Below are 26045 nucleotides of genomic sequence, written 5' to 3' on the forward strand. Positions count from 1 at the left end.
TATGTATAATGTGCTTTACCTGGTGCAATGTGTATAATATGCTCTACCTGGTGCAATGTGTATAATGTGCTCTGCCTGGTGCAATGTGTATAATGTGCTCTGCCTGGTGCAATATGTATAATGTGCATTACCTGTTACAATGTGTATAATGTGCTTTACCTGGTGCAATGTGTAATAATGTGCTCTGCCTGGTGCAATGTGTATAATGTGCTTTACCTGGTGTAATGTGTATAACGTGCTCTGCCTGGCGCAAAGTGTATAACGTGCTCTGCCTGGCGCAATATGTATAATATACTCTACCTGGCGCAGTGTGTATAGGAGGTTCTACCTGGTGCAATGTGTATAAGCAGCACTACTGTGTGGTGTAATGTGAATTGGCACTACTATGTGGCCACGCCCTTCCCCATGAAGCCACGCCCCTAAAATTTTGCAGTGCATCTGCTGCGCGCACTTTACATACATGCCTGTACTCAGGCCTTCTGAGCAGTAATCCCACCCACTTGACAGACTCCACCCCCCAACAGACCCCTCCCCTATTAGGGCTGCTTTCATAAATTTCCCGGACAGGTTTTCGATCACAATCCGCCCGTGCCTGCACCCCATATTCTGTGGCCCTACTGCGTCGGAGCGCATCACCCTTCCCCCTGGGGCAGCCATGAAGCTGACCGACACCATGCTTCACAGCTTCCGGGTGGCAAAGGTTTTCCGCGAGAACTCCGATAAGATCAACTGCTTTGACTTCAGTCCTGGCAGGGAGACAGTCATTTCCAGCTGCGACGACAACGACTCCATCATGCTGTACAACTGCCATCTACGATCTACTGTGTGGATCTCATCCTATACACACATGCAGCAAATACCAAGGTTTATAGCTCAAACAAAATTGATGATACCATCCGGTACCTCTCTCTTTATGATAATAAATATAGCCGTTATTTCCCAGGCCACAATTAAAGGGCCGTTGCGTTATCTATGTCTCCGGTGGATGATGCATTTATTTCTGAGTCCTTGGATAAAACTATCCGCCTGTGGGACCTCCGGTCTCTCAACTGTCAGGGTCTGATGCACTTACAGGGGAAGCTAGTGTGCTCATTTGATCCAAAGGGTCTTATTTTTGCTGCAGGAGTTAATTCCGAGATAGTGAATCTGTATGATCTTCGCTCTTTTGATAAGGGTCCGTTTGCCACCTTTAAGATGAATAATGACCGCACCTGTAAATGGACGTCACTCAAATTTAGCAACAATGGAAAATTAATTCTTCATTCTACCAATGGCGACTTCCTGAGGCTGGTTGATGCATTTAAAGGGGCCGTGCTACACACCTTTGGGGGTTATAACAACAGTAAAATGGTCACACTAGAAGCTTCTTTCACCCCGGATTCTCAGTTCATTATGATTGGGTCGGAAGATGGCAAGATCCATGTATGGAATGGAGAGAGCAGCATGCACCTGCTTACAGTTCAATCCCAAGTTCATGACCTTTGCATTGCATTGGGAAAGCAGTAGGGAGATGAGCAATGAGGAGGAGGCACTTAACTAGCAAATGTGTATAATGGGCTCTACATGGCGTAATGTATATATGGGCTCTATCTGCCGTAATATGTAACATGTAATGGGGTCTACCAGGCGTAATGTGTATAATGGGCTCTACCGGGTGTAGCATGTGTAATGGGCTTTACCAGATGTAATGTGTAACATGTGTAATGGGCTCTACCAGGCGTAATGTGTAACATGCGTAATGGGCTCTACCAGGCGTAATGTGCATAATGGTCTCTACCAGCCATAATGTGTATAATGGGCTATATCTGGCGTAATATGTATAATGGGCTCTACATGGCATAATGTGTATAGGGGCTCTACCAGGTGTAATGTGTATAAGCGGCTCTATCACGCATAATGTGTATAATGACCTCCACTTAGCATAATGTGTGTAATGGGCTCTACCTGGCATAATGTGTATAAGGGGCTCTACCAGGCATAATGTGTAACATGCATAATGGGCTCTACCAGGCGTAATGTGTATAATGGTCTCTACCAGGCATGATGTGTATAATGGGCTATGGGGGTAATTCCAAGTTGATCACAGCAGGATTTTTGATAGCAACTGGACAAAACCATGTGCACTGCAGGGGAGGCAGATATAACATGTGCAGAAAGAGTTAGATTTGGGTGGGTTATTTTATTTCTGTGCAGGGTAAATACTGGCTGCTTTATTTTTACACTGCAAATTAGATTGCAGATTGAACACACCACACCCAAATCTAACTCTCTCTGCACATGTTATATCTGCCTCCCCTGCAGTGCACATGGTTTTGCCCAGTTGCTACCAAAAATCCTGCTGCGATCAACTTGGAATTACCCCCTATATCTGGTGTAATATGTATACTGGGCTCTACATGGCATAATGTGTATAGGGGCTCTACCAGGTGTAATGTGTAGAAGCGGCTCTATCAGGCATAATGTGTATAATAAGCTCCACTTAGCATAATGTGTGTAATGGACTCTACCTGGCATAATGTGTATAAGGGGCTCTACCAGGTGTAATGTGTACAAGGGGCCACTCCTAGCTGCTCCATAGAGTTCCATACAGGTGCAAGAGACCTGTCTAAGGTGGCCAGAAGCTAGGGGCGCCAAACTGAGATTTTTTTCTTGGGCCCCCTCAACCAAAAAACGTTCTGACGCCCCTGCCTGTGATGCCTTCTATGTTTGACATTGCAATAAGCCGGACGGTGACTTGTATCCAGTGTGAGGATTTCTGGTGATGTTGCCTTCAGTCTCATAGTACTCCATACGGTGACTTGAAACTTGCTTTAAGCTCAGTGAAAGATCACGTTTTAACAAAAAAAAAGAAAAGAAAAAGATTTGGAGCGATTACATGTTCCCAATATGTGTGTTCTCTAAAATTGTGGGTTATTTTGTCAGAGAACAGGTCAGTACAACTAACCTTTTAGGGGCTAATTTAGAATCATGTGCAATGAGTAGGGTGGCCGATCCCAGGATTTCGACCAAAAATTTGCCAGGATTTAATCCCGGAATTTCAGGATTAGCCTGCACCTTTTTTTTTTCCCCAATGCCAGGCAAGGTTGAGCATGTTCAGCAGGTTCAGATGCTGCCTGGCTCCTCCTGCCCCTGGCTGTGCGCATTGCGCATTGTTATGTGATGTCAGAGGTCACACTGCGCAGCCTGATGCCAGCTGTGCATGCCACCAGGACCTCACCTCCCCACACCACCCATCCAGAGGATGGTGAGTTGTGTGGGCTGGGCATGGGGGGTACATTGAAGAATTTAATATTAACAAACAAATCCCGGGAATCCCAGGATTGATCATTTTTCAATCCCAATTGGCCTCCCTAGTAAAGTGGTTTTACAGTTGTTGCGTGCAGCTACAGAAGCCTAACTTGCTACCTTATACTAATGTGAGAATCTGTAGGGCTAATGGGGGTGTTTGTGCATGTCTCGCCAATTGATGCTACACCAGTCCCTCAGCAGCCCACATTATTGTCTGTACTTGCACCAGCCTCATACTAGGTACAAGAATTCTGTCAGAAACTGGCTTCCCTTCCCTCCCCCTGCGTAACTCAAAATCACACAGAGCATTAGACAGACACCCATGGCACCCCCACAAATCAGGGTGGTTCCATGTGCTTGCATTTTTGCCACCCCAAATACCCAATTTCACATAGAGATAGGTTGGGCCAAGTTCTACACAACTTAGAATGGGCCACATATACACAAAGATGCATAAATTCATATCTGCGTATGTGCTGTATAGAAATATTAGCCGTTTTCATCCATGAACACAGATCCTTAGTGGATAAAACTGCACATACAGTCCATAGAGGGTTTTATCAATTTAAATTTTTACACCTTGGCAGAACCATGTTTTGGTTATTTAACATTTATGGACAAGTTTAGAGTTAAAGCATTCTAAGTTTAGATCACAATCTAAAAATAATTTTGCACAATATTTGCATGTTACTTTTTATGCAAAAGCGGGCAATATTTTGTCTGCATGCCAAAAAAAATTCTAATTGCATTGCAGCGTGGTTTGACCAGGTGGCTCATGCTGAGTTGGATGGTATTTATGTTTAAAGCCACATACACACAGCGGTATATAGTTCATATTGGTAGAAAACATAGGGGGTCATTCATTAGCACAGCTATGATCATCCACACTGACAAACAGGGGAAAGCCCAGCACAGGGCTAGTCCGCCCCGCATGTCAGGCCCGGCCCCACCGCACAAGTACAAAAGCATTGCACAGTGGTCAGTGCAGCTGCTGCATGCTGGCTGGGAGTTACTCGTCGTTGTGATGGCCGCAGCGGCTGCATATGATGTCACGCAGCTGCTGCGGCCTGCCCCCCGCACAGTCCGGCCAGGCCTGCGTTGGCCGGACTACGCCCACAAAATGGAGGCCAAACGCCACTGTGCCACCCCCTCCCGCCCAGCAACCGCCTCTGCCTGTCAATCAAGCAGAGGCGATTGCTGGGCTACAACAGCCGTTGGCTGTTTGGCATGCGCCGACGCACTGCGGCACTGGCACATGCGCACTTCTGACCTGATCGCTGCGCTGCAATGAACGGCAGCATGCGACTAGGTCACAATGACCCCCATAGTACATATCGCACTGTGGGGGTAATTCAGAGTTGATCGCAGCAGCAAATTTGTTAGCAGTTGAGCAAAACCATGTGCACTGCATGGGAAGCAGATATGACATGTGCAGAGAGAGTCAGATTTGGGTGGGTTATTTTGTTTCTGTGCAAGGTAAATACTGGCTGCTTTATTTTTACACTGCAATTTAGATTTCAGTTTGAACACACCACACCCAAATCTAACTCTCTTTGCACGTTATATCTGCCCCCCCTGCAGTGCACATGGTTTTGCCCATCTGCTAACAAATTTGCTGCTGCGATCAACTCTGAATTAGGCCCTGTGTGTATACAGCTTGTGATGCTGATGCACGCTCCCGCGGAGTCGGTATCGCAAGAGAAAAAAAGACTGTGCAGGTAGGTCAATTTTGACTAGAAAGTGTACAATCTAGTCTCTAGTATAGTCAAAATTGTAATAGCCAAGAATGCACTATGGTGGTCATTCCGAGTTAATCGCACGTAGCAACTTTTTGCTGCTCGTGCGATCAACTTGACGCCGCCTATGGGGGAGTGTATTTTAGCATAGCAGGGCTGCGATCGCTTGTGCAGCCCTGCTATGCTAAAAAGATTCCTGCAAAACAAGACCAGGGTCAAACCTACTTACCCTGTGCGACGGATCCAGCGATGAAGGTCCCGGGATTGACGTCAGACATCCGCCCTCCAAACGCCTGGACACACCTGCTTTCAGATCTCCACGCCCAGAAAATGGTGAGTAGACGACCCGGAACGCCTCCCCGCTGTCAATCTTCTTGCGATCGCGCTAGCGATCACTTTCTTCTTTGTTGTAGCCGCTGCCCAGTGACGGCAATGATGCGCTTGCGCATTGCGCCACCCGCACATATGCAGTTCCGACCCATTCGCACCGCAGCGAAGAACCGCTGCGTGCAAATGGGTCGGATTGACCCCCTATGTGTATAGTCAATATCGGTGGTTTTGGGCTCTGGGAAGTTCAAGGGAAAAAGCAATGTCAAAATCGTCCTTTAGACAGAATCGCACTGTGTGTAGGCCCCTTAAGCACAAAATTATAAGTGCTCCCAAAAAAGTATGACGCTATTCCCTTATGGATACTGTATTTTGGAAAGCATTTACAGTAACCAAAAGAAAAGTGTGATTTATTTAGGAAAGACATGTCTATACAATATAGAAAAGTGAAACTTTTCTCCGTGTCCAGCAGATGTCATTACTGGAACAGGTTTGTTTTCTGTAAAATTATACGATATCACACTTGGCACATGTTTTTGTGTGAAACTGAAAGAATATATCCTTATCTGTTAACAGTTTCTGGTTGGCTGCCTTAACCTTCAACTTATGGGCACTTATTGTGACACCTGAGAATTGTAGCAGACTCAGGGTGAGATGTATTAATGGTGGCACTTCTCCCAGTATTTGTATGGACCTGCTTCACCACGCTAAATGGTCCATACATTGGCAGCATGTATTATTGGCAGCATTGCCAAAGAGAGAGCGTGCTAACTGACCTCTTTTCTGAAGTGAACTCTCCCCCAGGGCCACCTGCTTCCGTATTGAAAAAAAACAAAACTTTATTGTTTTTATAAGCACCATCTCTGGCTGTCGGAGCCAGGGACAGTGCTGTGTGCTGGGCAATGACAGCTGCACATGTCTAAATCAATAGCTGCAGTTGTCGGAACAATCAGTGCCACTGACTGTTCATACATTGCCCAGCATATCGGCGCTCTATTTAAAAGATAGAAGCATTGATAAAGCATGCGCCCCAGGCATTGAACAGACAATACAGGATTCTTACAGGTACAGGTGCGGTATCTGAGGCTTATAACATCTGCAGATATCGCTATACCCTATATCGGCAGGTAATACCCATCAAAGCTTGTCTAGGTTTTCAGCAAACCTCAGGGGAATTCCTCAGTGAAAAGATACATATGGTGAAAGAGGCAACCCTTTGGAATTTGCACTCAGTACAGCCCACCCTCTGACTTTTACTTGCCACAGTCCTTTGCTTATTTTCCTGCATGCACTTCCTCTATTATTTCCTTTTCCTGGCAACTTCTTGTTCCATCAGCTTATCCTCTCATTTTCACTTAAAGTAGTTCCCCCTTATCACATGCCTTAATACTTTCAGGTGAATATGTCACAGAACAATTTTCAAACTGCATCTAATTAACTGGGACTTTGGCCTCCATTGTCTGATGTAATATCCAACAATTTGGTGGGTTCTAATGCAATTGCAGAAATTGCTGAGGTTAGGTTGTGTGTACAGTCATTTTGTCTGATGTCTGTTCAACTGAAGAGAGCTATGAGTAGGCACTAATAGAGGAATGTAATAGAGTGAAAAATGCTCAGCTTGCTGGTCTGTGGTGATTTTCTGACAATTTAGTCCTTAATACGGGATACATCCCGCCTCCTGAGAATCCCGACAGTCGGCATGCGTGTTGTGCTCGCACTCCCCCCCCCCCCCCCCTCCCCCTCTGTCGGCATTCCGCTGCTGGAGTCCCAGCGGAGGTGTTCTGACCCGCAAACTCGCATACCCAACCCTTAATGCCTTCTCACAGCTCTATTCGATTGAACAGAAAAATATGGTACCCACATTTACAGTTATGCCTTCCCCTTCCCATGCATATCACATGCATTGACGCTTATCCTTTCATTTCTATGTCAGCATTGTCAAATGATAGGTAAACAATGGTCACAAATCTGAAAGCTTAACAGAACACACACACACACACACACACACACACACACACACACACACACACACACACACACACACACACATACACACTGGAAGAACATTTTCAAGACTAACAAAGAACACTGGAAATTAGATGTAGCAATAACAAAGAGCATTTTAAGGTATACTTATACAGGTTGAGTCTCCCTTATCCAAAATGCTTGGGACCAGAGGTATTTTGGATATTGGATTTTTCCGTATTTTGGAATAACTGCATACCACAATGAGATATCATGGTGATGGGACCTAAAGATAAGCACAGGATGCATTTATGTTACATATACACCTTATCCACACAGCCTGAAGGTAATTTTAGCCAATATTTTTTATAACTTTGTGCATTAAACACAGTGTGTGTACATTCACACAATTCATTTATGTTTCATATACACCTTATACACAAAGCCTGAAGGTCATTTAATACAATATTTTTAATAACTTTGTGTATTAAACAAAGTTTGTGTACATTGAGCCATCAAAAAACAAAGGTTTCACTATCTTACTCTCACTCAAAAAAGTCTGTATTTCGGAATATTCCGTATTTCGGAATATTTGGATATGGGATACTCAAACTGTATAATACAAATCCAGTCCTCAAGAAATACCAACCAGTCATGTTTTCTGGATTACTTTAATTATACTTAGGTGAATAAATCTATCTCACTGGTTCACTTGTTTACATTGATAAAAATCCAGAAAATATGACATATATAAGGTTCTCAAGGATGGGAATTGAAAAGTATTGATTTTATATAACGTTATGTTCAGTTCAACTTTGGCCCAGGTTTTCATAGTTCATTCCCAAATCTTTCACCCAATTTGCAGAAAATCCATCTAAGCACAGCTATGTGAATATGCACTTAGTTGCAGCTGCCACATGTCCTACGTAACCAGAATCCTGCCAATATGGAGAACATTGCTGTACAATATGGTCACCTAACAGGAAAGACTTGTTTGGTTGTTGGTAAAGCTCCTTTATTCTTTTACAAGTTAGTTTATCATGCATTACCTCAGATAAAGATACATTTTACACATTATACTGTGTTCACATACACTACAAGTGTTTTTGAAATGTAATGGCGTGTTGACCAGGAGGTAATAAATAAGGAGCATGTGTTCTTCTCATACCAATAAAGTGTTGTTTGTCTTTGTCTTTCTTTATTATGGCCAAAGGTAACTCGCAGTATGGCTGTTACATTGAAGTAGAGAATCGGTAAAGGCGTGCTTTCCTGTTTAATGATTTATATCTGTCTAAGAAGCAGCTTGCAAATAGTAGTAACTGCATCTACTAAAAATGCATAACCAACAATCGTAATTTGGAGTGCTACGTTGCACAGCTGAAATAACATGTTATTTAATAACAATATGAAATAGTACAAATGTAACAGTAGGACTAAAAAAAAAAAAACTAAAAAAAACCTATATATTTAGATGAGAAAATCCGCAATTAATGTAATACACTCTATAGGCACACACAAGGGCATATAACCTGGCAGCAATCAATTCGTAATACAAGTGATGGTATTAAATGAAAGATGGTTAGGTTGGTTCAATGTTTGAGGACACTTTGCCAGGTGTATTCCGGAACAGTTATGTCTCTCCAAGCATAAGATGTACAGAATAAAAGTATTGAAGTTACAAAGTATATTTGTTATTGCAATCGGAAAATTTACATTTCTACCCCTTTCACACAGAAACTGAAATTACCAGGTGAATCAGTTCTACCCGGTAATTTAATGAAGAACACGGGTCCTTTTTCTGTGTGAAAGGGTTAACCGGGGTTGAAAGTCCCGGAACTTCGACCCTTTCACACAGACAAAATACCTGTGTTGCAAAGGGAGGGGGGCCCTGGTTTGCACATAATTAGGTAATGAGGTGCTACTCTGCTTGAGACTTAATACAATGTACAGAGGGAAAAAGGCTGCAGGTGTACTATCTCACACTAGCTCAACCTGTAATAACCAGAGGCATTTAGCATAACCTGGCCAGGGCTATGAGCTTATCCACCGCACCAAGGTAGCCTCCCATTGGGTTAGTCCCTAACACTAACTACAGGGGTTCAGGTCTGGGAGGCAGGACACCCCAAAGCCACCCAGCCAGACAACCGCAGGGCGCCGCATGAGTGATACAAGTAAAGAGTTAAATAGGTAGGATCAGCTACTGCAGCATGTGTGAGTAATGTGAAGAGTGAAAAAGAATGGTGTGAAAGTGTTACACATATATAAAATAATGGATAAGTGCCATGGTGTATTAAAATAAATGTTAGATTGCGATGCCCCAAGGGTGTCCAGCCACGGCAGGTTCAGGCTTCCTGAATGGTTTTGCCCATTAGAGACCAAATGTGGTGCTGCGATCAGGTCTGAATTAGGCCCATATTTTATTGCTGATGTTGGCGCCCTTTTGGAAATTTGTGCTTGATTCTGTACCTATTCTGAATCCTGTGCAGATAAAAAAAATCATACTTGGATGCGGCCAAGTTCTAGAAGTTTTGATTAGTATTATATTGGATATTAAGTATTAGAGCAATATAAATGATATATACAGAGGTGGCTTAAGGAGTGATGGTGCCCCTAGGCACAACAGTTACAGCCATCCCCCACCCCCCTTGTCTAATTTTATTAGTTTCATTGATCGGTTATAAGCTCTCATTTTATGATAGACAATTTAATAATAAGAATAATAAAAAAGACACTTTTACATTTTTTTATTGTAATTGCTGTATGCATACAGACAGTATTTACTAAATAGGATAGCTTACAGGGACAGTATGCAGGGCCGTAACTAGGTGTGTGCCAGTGGTGCCTTGCACACAGCACATCTGCATTGGATGGGCGAAACATCTGGCAGCACACTCACATGACCACTGCCCGCTGTCTCTCATTGCCTCCTGCCGGCCGCAGCACTGCCCTGCAAAGCAGCCGGAGCTGCGGGCCACTGTTTAAGCCCCAACCCCTCTGGAATTTAGCTCCGCTCCTTCAAAGATCTGTGAATCAGCTGCTGTAACCGCCAACTGCCACAGTCCCTCCACTGGCTGCTGCATCCTTTAACTACAGCCCATTGCCTGGTCCTCTTCCTGGAGGCACTTGTAAGTGATATTATTCCAAAAATACTTATAGCTGCCATAGTGTGTAAAAAGGGTACTCTGCCTGCCATAATGGGTAAAAAGGGGGACTCTGCTGCCATAATGTGTAAAAAGGGGAACTCTGATGCCGTAATGTGTAAAAAGGGGGACTATGCTGCCATAATGTGTAAAAAGGGGAACTCTGCTGCCGTAATGTGTAAAAGGGGGGACTCTGCTGCCGTAATGTGTAAAAGTGGGACTCTGCCTGCCGTAATGTGTAATAAGGGGGACTCTGCTGCCTAACGTGTAAAAAGGGGGATTCTGCTGCCAAGATGTGTAAAAAGGGGGACTCTGCTGCCGGAATGTGTAATAAAGGGGACTCTGCTGCTGTTATGTGTAAAAAGGGGGACTCTGCTGCCATAATGTGTAAAAGGGGGACTTTTTGACACATGCCTACTGCGCGCACTAGCCCTATTTTAAATATGGTGGGGCACCGCCAAGTCTATTTCTTGCACACATTGCTACAATGACTAGTTACGGCATTGGCAGTTTGTGCATGTCCTACCCATTTACACTCCAATCAAGATGGCATATACAGTACAGTGGAAATATTTTGCGGTTACTGGTACAATTCCGGCTGACAGTACCAACACAAGCATCCAAGTGCCTTCCTCAAACAAGTGCTACCCCTAGCCTATTGTACCATCTGGCACTGCTGTATTTTTGCTGTCTTTGTTGCTATTTTTTTGCTATTACTTATTGTAAGGTTAGCTTCCTCTTGAGACAGTTTTATATTATCATTACAAGCACCATGGGATGAATTTTTTTTTAAATCCACTGTGATTTCTATTAAAACAAAAAAAGGCATTCTTATGTCTCACCAAACAAAGAATTTTGAATGAATCCTTGTGTCAACATTATCATTCTTTTCTCTAACGTCCTAAGTGGATGCTGGGGACTCCGTAAGGACCATGGGGAATAGCGGCTCCGCAGGAGACTGGGCACATCTAAAGAAAGCTTTAGGACTAACTGGTGTGCACTGGCTCCTCCCCCTATGACCCTCCTCCAAGCCTCAGTTAGATCTCTGTGCCCGAACGAGAAGGGTGCACACTAAGGGCTCTCCTGAGCTCTTTGTGAAAGTTTTAGTTTTATATTTTCAGTGAGACCTGCTGGCAACAGGCTCACTGCATCGAGGGACTAAGGGGAGAAGAAGCGAACTCACCTGCGTGCAGAGTGGATTGGGCTTCTTGGCTACTGGACATTAGCTCCAGAGGGACGATCACAGGTCCAGCCTGGATGGGTCCCGGAGCCGCGCCGCCGGCCCCCTTACAGAGCCAGAAGAGCGAAGAGGTCCGGAAAATCGGCGGCAGAAGACGGTCCTGTCTTCAGATAAGGTAGCGCACAGCACCGCAGCTGTGCGCCATTGCTCTCAGCACACTTCACACTCCGGTCACTGAGGGTGCAGGGCGCTGGGGGGGCAGCGCCCTGAGACGCAATAAATCGATAAAAACCTTATATGGCTAAAATAAATGCATCACATATAGCTCCTGGGCTATATGGATGCATTTAACCCCTGCCAGAACATACAGAAAAACGGATGATAAGGCCGCCGAGAAAGGGGCGGAGCCTATCTCCTCAGCACACTGGCGCCATTTTCCCTCACAGCTCCGTTGGAGGGAAGCTCCCTGGCTCTCCCCTGCAGTCACTACACTACAGAAAGGGGTTAAAAAAGAGAGGGGGGCACTAATTAGGCGCAGTATAAATAATACAGCAGCTATAAAGGGGAAAACACTTATATAAGGTTATCCCTGTATATATATAGCGCTCTGGTGTGTGCTGGCAAACTCTCCCTCTGTCTCCCCAAAGGGCTAGTGGGGTCCTGTCCTCTATCAGAGCATTCCCTGTGTGTGTGCTGTGTGTCGGTACGTTTGTGTCGACATGTATGAGGAGAAAAATGATGTGGAGACGGAGCAGAGTGTCTGTAATAGTTATGTCACCCCCTAGGGGGTCGACACCTGAGTGGATGTACTGTTAAAAATTACGTGACAGTGTCAGCTCTGTATAAAAGACAGTGGTTGACATGAGACAGCCGGCTACTCAGCTTGTGCATGTCCAGACGTCTCATGGGCCGTCAGGGGCTCTAAAGCGCCCGTTACCTCAGATGGCAAATACAGACGCCGACACGGATACTGACTCCTGTGTCGACGGTGAAGAGACAAACCGTGTTTTCCAATAGGGCCACACGTTACATGATTGAGGCAAAGGAAAATGTTTACACATTTCTGATAATATGAGTACCACCAAAAAGGGGTATTATGTTGGTGAGGAAAAACTACTTGTAGTTTTCCTGAATCTGAGAAATAAAATGAGGTGTGTGATGATGCGTGGGGGCCCCGATAACAATTGATAATTTCTAAAAAGTTGTTGGCAGTATACCTTTTCCCGCCAGAGGTTAGGGTGCGTTGGGAAACACCCCCTAGGGGGGATAAGGCGCTCACACGCTTGTAAGAACAAGGGCTCTACCCTCTCCTGAGATGGCCGCCCTTAAGGATCCTGCTGATAGAAAGCAGGAGGGTATCCTAAAATGTATTTACACACATACTGGTGTTATACTGCGACCAGCAATCGCCTCAGCCTGGAGGTGCAGTGCTGGGTTGGCATGGTCGGATTCCCTGACTGGAAATATTGATATCCTAGATAAGGATAGTATATTATTGCCTATAGAGCATTTAAAAGATGCATTTCTATATATGCATGTTGCACAGCGGAATATTTGCCGACTGGCATCAAGTATAAGTGCGTTGTCCAATTCTACCAGTAAAATGGTCAGGTGATGCGGATTCCAAACGGCATTTGGAAGTATTGCCTTTAAAAGGGGACATTTGGGGTCGGTCTTTTAGACCTGGTGGCCACGGCAACAACTGGGAAATCCACGTTTGTACCCCAGGTCGCCTCTCAAAATAAGACGCCGTATTATCAGGCGCAGTCCTTTGTTGGCAAGCGGACAAAAGGTTCCTCTTTTCTGCTCGTGACAGAGGGAGAGGAAAAAGGCTGAAGAGATTACCCAGTTCCCAGGAACAGAAATCCTTTCCCGCCTCTGCAAAAGCCCTCAGTATGACGCTAGGGCCTTACAAACTCAGGCACGGTGGGGGCCCGTTCTCAATGAATTTCAGTGCGCAGTGGGCTCACTCGCAAGTAGACCCCTGGATCCTTCAGGTAATATCTCAAGGGTACATATTGAAATTCGAGACGTCTCCCCCTCGCCGTTTCCAAAAGTCGGCTTTACCGACGTCTCCCTCTGACAGGGAGGCAGTTTTGGAAGCCATTCACCCAGCAGGTGATAATCAAGGTACCCCTCCTGCAACAGGGAACGGGGTATTATTCCACACTATTGTGGTACCGAAGCCAGACGGCCCGGTGAAACCGATTCTAAATCTAAAATCTAAAATCTTTGAACACTTACATACAGAGGTTCAAATTCAAGATTGAGTCACTCAGAGCAGTGATTGCGAACCTGGAAGAAGGGGACGACATGATGTCTTGGGACATCAAGGAAGCTTACCTTCATGTCAAAGTTTACCCTTCTCACCAAGGGTACCTCAGGTTATGGTACAGAACTGTCACTATCAGTTCAGACGCTGCCGTAGGGATGGTCCACGGCACCCCGGGTCTTTACCAAGGTAATGGCCGAAATGATATCCCTTCGAAGGAAGGGAATTTTAGTTATCCCTTACTTGGACGATTCCCTGATAAGGGTAAAATCCAGGGAACAGTTGGAAGTCGGTGTAGCACTATCTCAGGTAGTGTTGCGGCAGCACGATTGGATTCTCAATATTCCCAAATCGCAGCTGGTTCCGACGACTTGTCTTCTGTTTCCTAGGAATGTTCCTGGACACAGTCCAGAAAAAAGGTGTTTCTCCCGGAAGAGAAAACCAGGGAGTTATCCGAGCTAGTCAGGAACCTCCTAAAACCGAACCAAGTCTCAGTGCATCAATGCACAAGGGTTCTGGGTAAAAATGGTGGCTTCCTACGAAGCAATCCCATTCGTTAGATTCCACGCAAGAACTTTCCAGTGGAACCTACTGGACAAATGGTCCGGGTCGCATTTTCAGATGCATCAGCGGATAACCCTGTCACCAAGGACAAGGGTATCCATCATGTGGTGGTTGCAGAGTGCTCATCTTCTAGAGGGCCGCAGATTCGGCATTCAGGACTGGGTCCTGGTGACCACGGATGCCAGCCTGCGAGGCTGGGGAGCAGTCACACAGGGAAGGAATATCCAGGGTTTAGGGTCAAGCCTGGATACATCACTTTAAAAAACTCGACAGGTATTGCGCCAGGTCAAGAGACCCTCAGGCAATAGTTGTAGACGCTCTGGTAACACCGTGGGTGTACCAGTCAGTGTATGTGTTCCCTCCTCTGCCTCTCATACCCAAGGTACTGAGATTGATAAGATGGAGAGGAGAAAGCACTATATTCGTGGCTCCGGATTAGCCAAGAAGGACTTGGTAACCGGAACTTCAAGAGATGCTCACGGAGGATCCGTGGCCTCTACCTCTAAGAAGGGACCTGCTCCAGCAAGGACCCTGTCTGTTCCAAGACTTACCGCGGCTGCGTTTGACGGCATGGCGGTTGAACGTCTGATCCTGAAGGAAAAAAGGCTTTCCGGATGAAGTCATCCCTATCCTGATCAAAGCCAGGAAGGATGTAACCGCAAAAACATTATCACCGCAATTGGCGAAAATATGTTGCGTGGTGCGAGGCCAGTAAGGCCCGACGGAGGAAATTCAACTGGGTCGATTCCTACATTTCCTGCAAACAGGAGTGTCTATGGGCCTGAAATTGGGGTCCATTAAGGTTCAAATTTGCGGCCCTGTCAATTTTCTTCCAAAAAGAACTAGCTTCAGTCCCTGAAGTTCAGACGTTTGTAAAAGGGGTACTGCATATACAGCCTCCTTTTGTGCCTCCAGTGGCACTTTGGGATCTCAATGTAGTTTTGGGTTCCAAAAGTCACATTGGTTTGAACCACTTAAATCTGTGGAGTTAAAATATCTCACATGGAAAGTGGTCATGCTGTTGGCCCTGGCCTGGGCCAGGCGCGTGTCAGAATTGGCGGCTTTATCCTGAAAAAGCCCTTATCTGATTTTCCATTCGGACAGGGCGGAATTGAGGACTCGTCCTCAGTTTCTCCCCAAGGTGGTTTCAGCGTCTCACCTGAACCAACCTATTGGTGGTGCCTGCGGCTACTAGGGACTTGGAGGCCTCCGAGTTGCTAGACGTGGTCAGTGCCCTGAAAATATATGTTCCAGGACGGCTGGAGTCAGGAAATCTGACTTGCTGTTTATCCGGTGTGCACCCAACAAGCTGGGTGCTCCTGCTTCTAAGCAGACTATTGCTCGTTGGATTTGTAGTACAATTCAGCTTGCACATTCTGTGGCAGGCCTGCCACTACCAAAAATCTGTAAATGCCCACTCCACAAGGAAGGTGGGCTCATCTTGGGCGGCTGCCCGAGGGGTCTCGGCTTTACAACTTTGCCGAGCAGCTACTTGGTCAGGAGCAAATACGTTTGTAAAATCCTACAAAATTAATATCCTGGCTGAGGAGGACCTGGAGTTCTCTCATTTGGTGCTGCAGAGTCATCCGCACTCTCCCGCCCGTTTGGGAGCTTTGGTATAATCCCCATGGTCCTTACGGAGTCCCCAGCATCCACTTAGGACGTTAGAGAAAATAAGAATTTACTTACCGATAATTCTATTTCTCATAGTCCGTAGTGGATGCTGGGCGCCCATCCCAAGTGCGGATTGTCTGCAATACTTGTACATAGTTATTGTTACAAAAATCGGGTTATTATTGTTGTGAGCCATCTTTCAGAGGCTCCTCTGTTATCATACTGTAAACTGGGTTCAGATCACAGGTTATACGGTGTGATTGGTGTGGCTGGTATGAGTCTTACCCGGGATTCAAAATCCTTCCTTATTGTGTACGCTCGTCCGGGCACAGTATCCTAACTGAGGCTTGGAGGAGTGTCATAGGGGGAGGAGCCAGTGCACACCAGTTAGTCCTAAAGCTTTCTTTAGATGTGCCCAGTCTCCTGCGGAGCCGCTATTCCCCATGGTCCTTACGGAGTCCCCAGCATCCACTACGGACTATGAGAAATAGAATTATCGGTAAGTAAATTCTTATTATTCTCACTATCTATTCAAAACAAAAGGCTTTTTTTAAGACTGGTGATATGAACACAAAGTTTAAAATAACAAGTTGGAATTAAATATATTCAGGGCTTTAGAGAGTTGGGCCTGGTACTTTTTTTTTTTTTTTTAGGGGGGGGGGGGGGGAGTAGTAGGGGGTGACCTGATCATGGGAGGCGTTGTCACACCCCTTTGAAAAAGATCGGGGGAAAAATATTTTCTGGGTGGCATTTCCGGTCTTGTGCACCTGCCGGGCCCCTCCCAACAAGACTGTCCCAGATAATTAGTACACCCTCCTCCTCTGTGGTCCTTAGAATATTATGAAAGCTTGAATCACCTATTATCGTATTTACTGTAAGTTGACTGTCACGCTTTTTTTTTTCTTAAAAGTCTTGAAACTTTGCCAAGTTTTACAGCATATTTGTTGAATTTATTCATTGGACCTCTTCAAAAATTGCAGACAGTTTGAATACTTACATTATTGATCCTAGTCTGTATTACAGTACTAAGTACAGAATGAAGGACTTCATTACATGTAATTCAATAAATATCATCTAGATTCTATTGTATTGAGTGCAGTTGCAATAAATTTTACATTGGTTGGACCAATAGGGCTCTTGAAATTAGAATGGGCAAACACCTTCAAAATATTCGAAAAGGGTTGGATACTCCCGCCCTGTCATCTAATTTTAAAAACGTCCACAATTGTAATCCTACCTACATAATTAATTTATTTGCATTGAAAAAAATCAATGCAGATATTAGAGGTGATGATATAAAGAAGAAATTGGCGGAAAATGAGATGCAAATGATCTATACATATAAAACATTAGAGCCTACTGGTCCTAATAAAGATTTTGAAACCAAGTGGTTTTTAAGATGTTTTAACATGGATTTATTTATTTAAAGTTTGGTTTATGCTTTTTATAGTTGTGCATTATGGAGTAATGTATGCCTTTCTTTTTTCTATCTGTATTACCGGACTGATGTGATGATTACCTCCACAAAAATGGCTGCTATGTTATATCATGAACACTTGTTAAGTAAAATGGCCGCGCTGATATGGAGGACCAGGTTTGACATCCATCTTATCCCCTTAATAAAATAGGAGCATTCGCTTCAGCCGACGGAGAACGGTGGAACAAAAACATCATCACTTCCGGTGGAACACAAATGGTGTCCAGTCTCTAGGTCGACCACACTTAGGTCGACAATGTCTAGGTCGACCACTATTGGTCGACAGTAAGTAGGTCGACATGACAGAATGTTGACATGCGTTTTTTTAAAAATTCAATTTTTTTGAACTTTTCATGCTTTATGATCCACGTGGACTATAATTGGAAACAGTAACCTGTGCCGAGTGCGGCGGTAGTGGAGAGAGGCACCTTGCCCAAAGGGGACATGGTGCACTAACTGGGGTTCCCGGTCACTCTATGGAAAAACGACACAAAAAAACAAAATACAAAAACTCATGTCGACCTTTTGTCATGTCGACCAAGAGTCCATATCGACATAGAAACCATGTTGACTTACTGTCAACCATTAGTGATCGACCTATACACTGTCGACCTAAGTGTGGTGGACCCTATGATCCACACCCACACAAACATCACCACTTCCAGTTCCTTTCAGAAGTAAGCAGCGAAATACACGTGGCCTGCCGCGTTATCCAGAGCCCGCCAGGAGAAAGATAGTACGGATGGTGTAATGGTTAGCATTATTGCCTCACAGCACTGAGGTCATGGGTTTGATTCCCACCATGGTTCTAACTGTGTGGAGTTTGTATATTCTCCCGGTTCTTGCGTGGGTTTTCTCCGGGTACTCCGGTTTCCTCCCGCAATCCAAAAATATACTGGTAAGTTAATTGGATTCCAACAAAAATTAACCCTAGCATGTGTGTGTGTGTATACAAGTGATAGGGAATATAGATTGTAATTTCCACTGGGGAAGAGACTGATGTGAATGGCCAAATATTCTCTCTGTAAAAGCACTGCGGAATATGTGTGCACTATATAGTAACTGGTAGTAGTAATAATAATAATAATAATAAATGGAATCTAGTGGATTAAGAAGAATGTTGGTCTCTATGGAATGGCATCTTTGGGACTGAAATGTTATTATTAAACTATAGAGATTTAGCAGGCTAGCGAATCTATGTCTGGAATTAGGTCTGTCCAGTCTGGTTAATTGTCTAATTAGAAGGGGGTTATATAACCCACCTGTTCATTGGCCTCCTACACCTTGAAAAAGATAACAGTGGGTTATCGAAACGCGTTGGTGGAGGTTTACAGGGACACGCTGGCTCAGTATACCAGCGCCGGAATCCCGACACCCGGCATACCGGCAACTATTCTCCCTCTTGGGGGTCCACAACCCCCCTGGAGGGAGAATAAATAGCGTGGCACACGTAGCGTGCCACCGATCTCGCAGCGTGGCGAGCCCGCAAGGGGCTCATTTGCGCTCACCCCGCTGCCGGCAAGCTGGCGGTCATTCATACTACACCCCTTATAAGTGCTATATGTCTACTAATTAAAGTAGACCACCAGTCTGGGTACGGGTCCATCACAATTTGAATTAACCACAATAGTTGCTGTACTATAACAGTTTTACACTATGTTTGTGTTTAATGTAATTTTTTAAGCTACTGTATCGTACTCTATGAAGTTTGGTACCTGCAAGCTCATTATCCCTGATTTGTAGAAGTGCCTGTGAACTGAGTGGCAATTTCCCATTGCCTGTATTACAGTACTGTTCTGAGAATCCATGAGCCATAATATCTGTCTGCAAGAATTAAAACCACTACTTCAAAATTGAATACAAGTCACAAATATTGAATCAACAGTTTATATTGTGGTCTATTCACAAATGTACAACAAAAATGTTAAGAGCAGTGAAATTGTATTGAATTGGAACTAGACATTTTTGAGCATCTCTATTCTAGAGTACAGAAGTAGGCAGTCATAACTGAAACAGGTAGTCAGACAGGTAAGGATCAATGGAAATCATAATACAGAAACAACAAAGAATATCACATAAGACACAAGGCATGAAATAGTGACTAGAGAATATAGCAACAATAGCAATGCAAAGTAAATAAAGGTAAACATTTTTTTACAAGAAAAACAGGTTTCAAAAAGAAGAAACTAACGCAAATACGAAAACAACTGTATATGCCCACAGGCTAGGACTAAAATTCCGAGGAGAGTTCAGCAAAACAAGAACAAAGGAGGTAATTCAGAGGTGATCGCAGCAGCAAATTTGTTAGCAGTTGGGCAAAACCATGGGGGTTATTCCGAGTTGATCGCTCACTAGCTACTTTTTGCAGCATTGCGATCAGATAGTCGACGCCTATGGGGGAGTGTATTTTCACTTTGCAAGTCTGCAAATGCTTTTGCAGCGGAGCCAGTGGCAAACGCAGGATTTCTAGAGTGGGGTTTCCAAATGCAATCCACAATCTCTACTCAGTGGAAAATTAGCACCAGTGCAGGAGTCTGGAGGAGCGGTAGAAGAACTGACATTACAGTACACATTGGTCTTTGTATACACTGGATACTGTATGGAATATAGTATTAATTTTTAGCACTATAGATGGTCTATATTATAGGCTGTATCAAACATATTTAAATAATATAAATAAGTGGTCAGGAAAAGGTTAAACATACAATAATAGATAAATACACAAATATAATAGAACCAGTACTGCACTTTCTAAGCACACTATCTCCCACCTCATGGTAAGGCTCCTGTCTCTTCTACCTGGAAGCTACTCTCTGGTCCAGTGCAATGACTGAGGACTCAGATCCACACACACAGCAAACTTGGTAGAACAAGCTGCTATCACTGGGCATGTGCAGCAGCTCTGCTCTGCCCCTTACACTGCATGTTGTAGCAGCGGCTCTCACATTGCTATTGTTGTCATAATTTGAACCACTTGCCAAATGGCGGGGGGTTTCTGGGCAACCAGAAACCCCCCCTGCGTTTGCCTATGAGCGGAGCGGTACAAAAAAGTTTTGTGCTGTTTCTGAGTTGCCCAGAACTTACTCAGCAACTGCGATCACTTCAGCTTGTTCGGGGCCGGAATTGACGTCAGACACCCGCCCTGCAAACGCTTGGACATGCCTTTGTTTTCCCAACCACTCCCAGAAAACGGTCAGTTGCCACCCACAAACGCCCTCTTCCTGTCAATCTCGATAGGCTGTGCGAATGGATTCTTCGTTAAATCCATCACTCAGCAACGATCCGCTTTGTACCCGTACGACGCACCTGCGCACTGCGGTGCATACGCAAGCGCAGTTTTGACAAATTTTGACCTGATCGCACCGCAGTGAAAAAACCTAGCGTACGATCAGGTCAGAATAACCCCCCCATGTGCACTGCAGGTGTGGCAGATATAACATTTGCAGAGAGAGTTAGATTTGGGTGGGTTATATTGTTTCTGTGCAGGGCAGTGGCGTAACTACTGCCCCCGCAGCCCTCGCGGTGGCTTGGGGGCGAGGGGCTGCGGGGGCGCCACTGATTTAGCACAGATTGACATGCGGACGAGCGTCCGCATGTCAATCTGCTCCTACTAACCCTCCCTGCCGTGTTGGAGGGACACGGAGGGCACAGCGCGCGCCTCTCCTGTGTCCCTCCTGCATCATCTCCGGCGGCCGCGGGTCTAATAGAAGAAGTGCCGGTTCGTGAGCCAATCAGAGCTCACGAACGGCACTTCGTTTATTAGACCCGCGGCCGCCGGAGATGATGCAGGAGGGACACAGGAGAGGCGCGCGCTGTGCCCTCCGTGTCCCTCCAACACAAACCAGCGGCGGGGGAGGGGGCATATATGGCACTGGGGGGGAATATCTGGCACTGGGGGTTGGGGGAATCTGGCACTGGGAGCATATCTGGCACTGGGGGCATATGTGGCACTCGGGGGGGGGATATCTGGCACTGGGGGCATATGTGGCACTGAGGGGGAATATCTGGCACTGGGGGCATATGTGGCACTGGGGGGGTATATGTGTACCTGGCACATAGGGGGGGCGGGCTATATTGTGCACTGGGGTCATGTGAGTACCTGGCACCGTGGGGTAATATGTGGCACTGGGGACATATGTGGCACTGGGAGCACAGCCCTAGCAACAAGCACTACCCCCTAGCAACGAGCATGACACCCAGTGCATGAAACCCCTGGCAACGAGCATGACACCCAGTGCATGAAACACCTGGCAACGAGCATGACACCCAGTGCATGATACCCCTGGCAACGAGCATGACACCCTGAGCATGAAAACCCCTGGCAACGAGCAGGTAATTTAAATGTAATTAGAAGCCTTACTGTAGGACTTAATGTGTAATGGGTATTACGGTGTGTGGCATAATGTATCACGGACATTGCGGTGTGTGTCATAATGTGTCACAGGCATTACGGTGTGTGGCATACTGTATCACGGGCATTGTGGTATGTGGTATAATGTCTCAGGGTCATTGCAGTGTGGCATAATGTATAACGGGCATTGCGGTGTGTAGCATAGGGTATAACGGGCATTGCGGTATGTGTCAGGCATTACGGTGTGTTGTATACTATATCACGGGCATTGTGGTATGTGGTATAATGTCTCAGGGGCATTGCAGTGTGGCATAATGTATAACGGGCATTGCGGTGTGTAGCATAGGGTATAACGGGCATTGCGGTATGTGTCAGGCATTACGGTGTGTTGTATACTATATCACGGGCATTGTGGTATGTGGTATAATGTATCAGGGTCATTGCAGTGTGTAGCATAATATATAACGGGCATTGCGATTCCTGTCATAATGTGTCAGGCATTACGGTGTGTTGTATACTATATCACGGGCATTGTGGTATGTGGTATAATGTATCAGGGGCATTGCAGTGTGTAGCATAATGTATAACGGGCATTGCGATTACTGTCATAATGTGTCGGGGGCATTACGGTGTGTGGCATAATGTGTCGGGGGCATTATGGTGTGTGCATATTGTGTCATGTGCATTACTGTGTGTGGCATAATGTCTAAGGGCCATTGCAGTATGTGGCATAATGTATACTGGGCATTACTATAAGGAGGAAAAATTACAAATAATGTAAGGGGCATGAATCAGGATTATTTTTCTTTCCAGTGGTGGCTAACGTCTGGGCGTGCAGGTTGGAAAACTGGGGTATAACGTAGTCTTTTCCTGCAATGCCATGCCCCTTTATGTGAAGCCACGCCCACCCCAACGAAGCCACACACCCTATTTTTTCGGCGCGCGCACATTTATCCCTTTAATAGTGCCAATTATGGGGGGGGGGGGGGGGCGCCGAAGAATTTTTTGGCTTGGGGGAGAAAAATTTCTAGTTACGCCACTGGTGCAGGGTAAATACTGGCTGCTTTATTTTTGCACTGAAATTTAGATTTCAGTTTGAAAACATCCTACCCATATCTAACTCTCTCTGCACATGTTATGTCTGCCCCCCCCCCCCCCCTCCCCCTGCATTGCACATGGTTTTTCCCAACTGCTAACAAATGTGCTGCTGCGATCAACTTTGAATTAGGCCCAAAGTACAGTGGGTCTGATCACATAAACTGTAACATTATCCAGTGTACGAACAAGTCTTATACACTTTTGGTGGTTGCAGAGAACCTACTACAGTTGGGGTTGTTAGGGTGAGGGACACACAAAAAATCCACAATGCATAAAACAATGGCCCTCATTCCGAGTCGTTCGCTCGGTAATTTTCATCGCATCGCAGTGAAATTCCGCTTAGTACGCATGCGCAATATTCGCACTGCGACTGCGCCAAGTAATTTTACAATGGAGATAGTATTTTTACTCACGGCTTTTTCATCGCTCCGGCGATCGTAGTGTGATTGACAGGAAATGGGTGTTACTGGGCGGAAACACGGCGTTTTCGGGGCGTGTGGATAAAAACGCTACCGTTTCCGGAAAAACGCAGGAGTGGCCGGAGAAACGGGGGAGTGTCTGGGCGAACGCTGGGTGTGTTTATGACGTCAAACCAGGAACGACAAGCACTGAACTGATCGCAGATGCCGAGTAAGTCTGAAGCTACTCTGAAACTGCTAAGTAGTTTGTAATCGCAATATTGCGAATACATCGGTCGCAATTTTAAGAAGCTAAGATACACTCCCAGTAGGCGTAGGCTTAGCCTGAGCAACTCTGCTAAATTCGCCTTGCGAGCGATCAACTCGGAATGAGGGCCAATATTTTATGGTTAGATCTGGTGGATGCGCATAGCAAAAACACACAAGATACACTACACAGACAGGAATAGGTTCAACCCTACATCAGGCACAATATGTTAACCTTTTGTTGCTTAAGGAACATTAGAAAAGGTACAAATAATTTTAAGTCATTTATTTCTATTTCATTTTTTTTTTACTTTTGTTGTTTATAATCCGACTGTCCTCCAGTAGGTCAGAATAGGCCTTGTGAGGGACACTACAAGTATGATTTCATGTTAATATATTTATTTATTAACAGTTTCTTAAATAGTGCAGCAAATTCCGTTGCACTTTACCATTGAAAGCAACAGTGATAAAACAAAACTGGCTAATAATAGACAGTCATAGATGTAGGAAGGCCCTGCTTGCAAGCTTACAATCTAGATGGAAATAGGCATTGATACATAAGAATGGGTGTTGTCTATTGCATAATGATCCACCAAATTGCAAGAGTTCTTGATGGGCTGTATGAAATAGTCACACAGCAATGTTGGCCAGGGGTCAGGAGGATGTGAAAAAGAGAGAGAAGAGAGAAAATATGTGAGGATATGTGTGGACCGTACAGCGGGGATGTAATATGATAGAACAGGTTATGTGGGTGGTTCCGGAATTTGATAAGCTTGCCTGAAGATGCGAGTTTTAAGGGAATGCTTTAAGGTTTGGAGACTAGAAAAGAGTCTTATTGTGTGTGTGAGAGGGCATTCCACAGAGTAGGTGCAGCCTGAAGAAAGTCCTGAAGTCGTTAATGGGAGTGAGCAATGAGTGTGGATGAGAGACACAGATCTTGTGCAAAGTGGAGAGGTCGGGTTGGGTGTTATTTTGAGAAAAGTGAAGAGATGGTACTGTTTGGTTAATGGTCTCTGAGTAAAAGTATTTTATATTGAATACGATAGAATACAGGTAACCAATGAATGAATGTCTAGCGAGGAAGATTAGTTTTGCAGCAGCATTCAGAATGGATTGTAGTGGTGAGTCTCTTTTTGGTAAGACCAGTAAGAAGACTATTGCAATAATAAATGCAGGAGATAATGAGATCATGGATTAGAGTTTTTGCAGTGTTTTGTATAAGGTATGGTCGTATTTTGCATATGTTTTTTAGATGCATGTAGCAAAATTTAGAGATAGATTGAATGGGGAACAAAGGACAGTTCAGAGTCGAGGATGACATCTAGGCAGCGAACTTGTGTGGTAGGATTGATTGTTGAGTTCTCAAAAGTGATAGAGATATCAGATTGGTACTGTAACTACAATTGGTTGGTGAAAATATAATCAATTCTGTTTTTTAATTATTATGTTTGAGGTGGTGAGATAACATCCAAGATGAAATGGCACAATGGCATTCAGTGGCACGGACCAATACAAATGGTGACAAATCAGTGGAGGATAGGTAGATTTGAGTATCATCCGCGTACAGATGATACTGAAATCCAAACAAGATGATTAGTTTGCCAAGAGATATGGTATAAATTGAGAAAAGCAGGGGACCTAAGACTGAGCTTTGCAGTACTCTAATTGATAGAGGAAGCGAAGAGGAGGTGGATTTAAAGAATTGAACAATGAAGGAGCGATTAAATAGGAACAGTAAGATGAGAACCAAGAAAGGGCTGTTTCCTGAAGACCTTGGGATTGTAGTGTTTGTAGGAGAAGAGAGTGGACAGATCTAGAAGAAAAGAAAGTGAGTAATTGCCTTTAGACTTCACAGTGACCAGATCATTTTCTATTTTAGTCAGTGCTATCTCTCATTTCAGTTTGTTTGCTCTAACTAGAGATGACATGACAGATTCACTGAGAGCTAGAACAAATATTCGCATATTTATTTATTTTTATTTTTTGAGTTCTTATTCCCAGTAGTTCTCTTTCCAGAACAGGTGTCGAAGTAGTCAACTGAATACACTGCACAGTGTTCTAGCAAATTATCTAGAAGTCAGGAACTGGCATTGCAAGAATAGTGAACATTTATTAAGCACTTCACTGCACAGGACAAGCCTGACTTTGCTTGTCCTTAAGACTGTGGAGGACGAGTGAGGGTCATCCTCCGAAACAGAAGATATAAAAAAAGGAAAAAATTTAGAGGGGTATTCAATTAGTGACATTTTTTTCGACCAGGTGAATAAACTGCACTTTTCACCCATTTTTAGGTTGAATTTACTTTCGACTTATTCAATGCCCGTGCTGTTTTTTCGACTGGTCGAAAAATCTGGCACTGGCAAACACC

The 26045-nt window shown here is 44.8% G+C and overlaps 1 pseudogene; it reads left to right on the forward strand.

The window, feature by feature from the left end:
* The first annotated feature begins 655 nt into the window (after positions 1-655).
* LOC135015204 (WD repeat-containing protein 82-like) lies at positions 656-1506 on the forward strand (annotated as a pseudogene).
* The last annotated feature ends 24539 nt before the right edge of the window (positions 1507-26045 follow it).

This window comes from Pseudophryne corroboree, chromosome 2 (assembly GCF_028390025.1).
Source record: "Pseudophryne corroboree isolate aPseCor3 chromosome 2, aPseCor3.hap2, whole genome shotgun sequence".
Taxonomy (NCBI): domain Eukaryota; kingdom Metazoa; phylum Chordata; class Amphibia; order Anura; family Myobatrachidae; genus Pseudophryne; species Pseudophryne corroboree.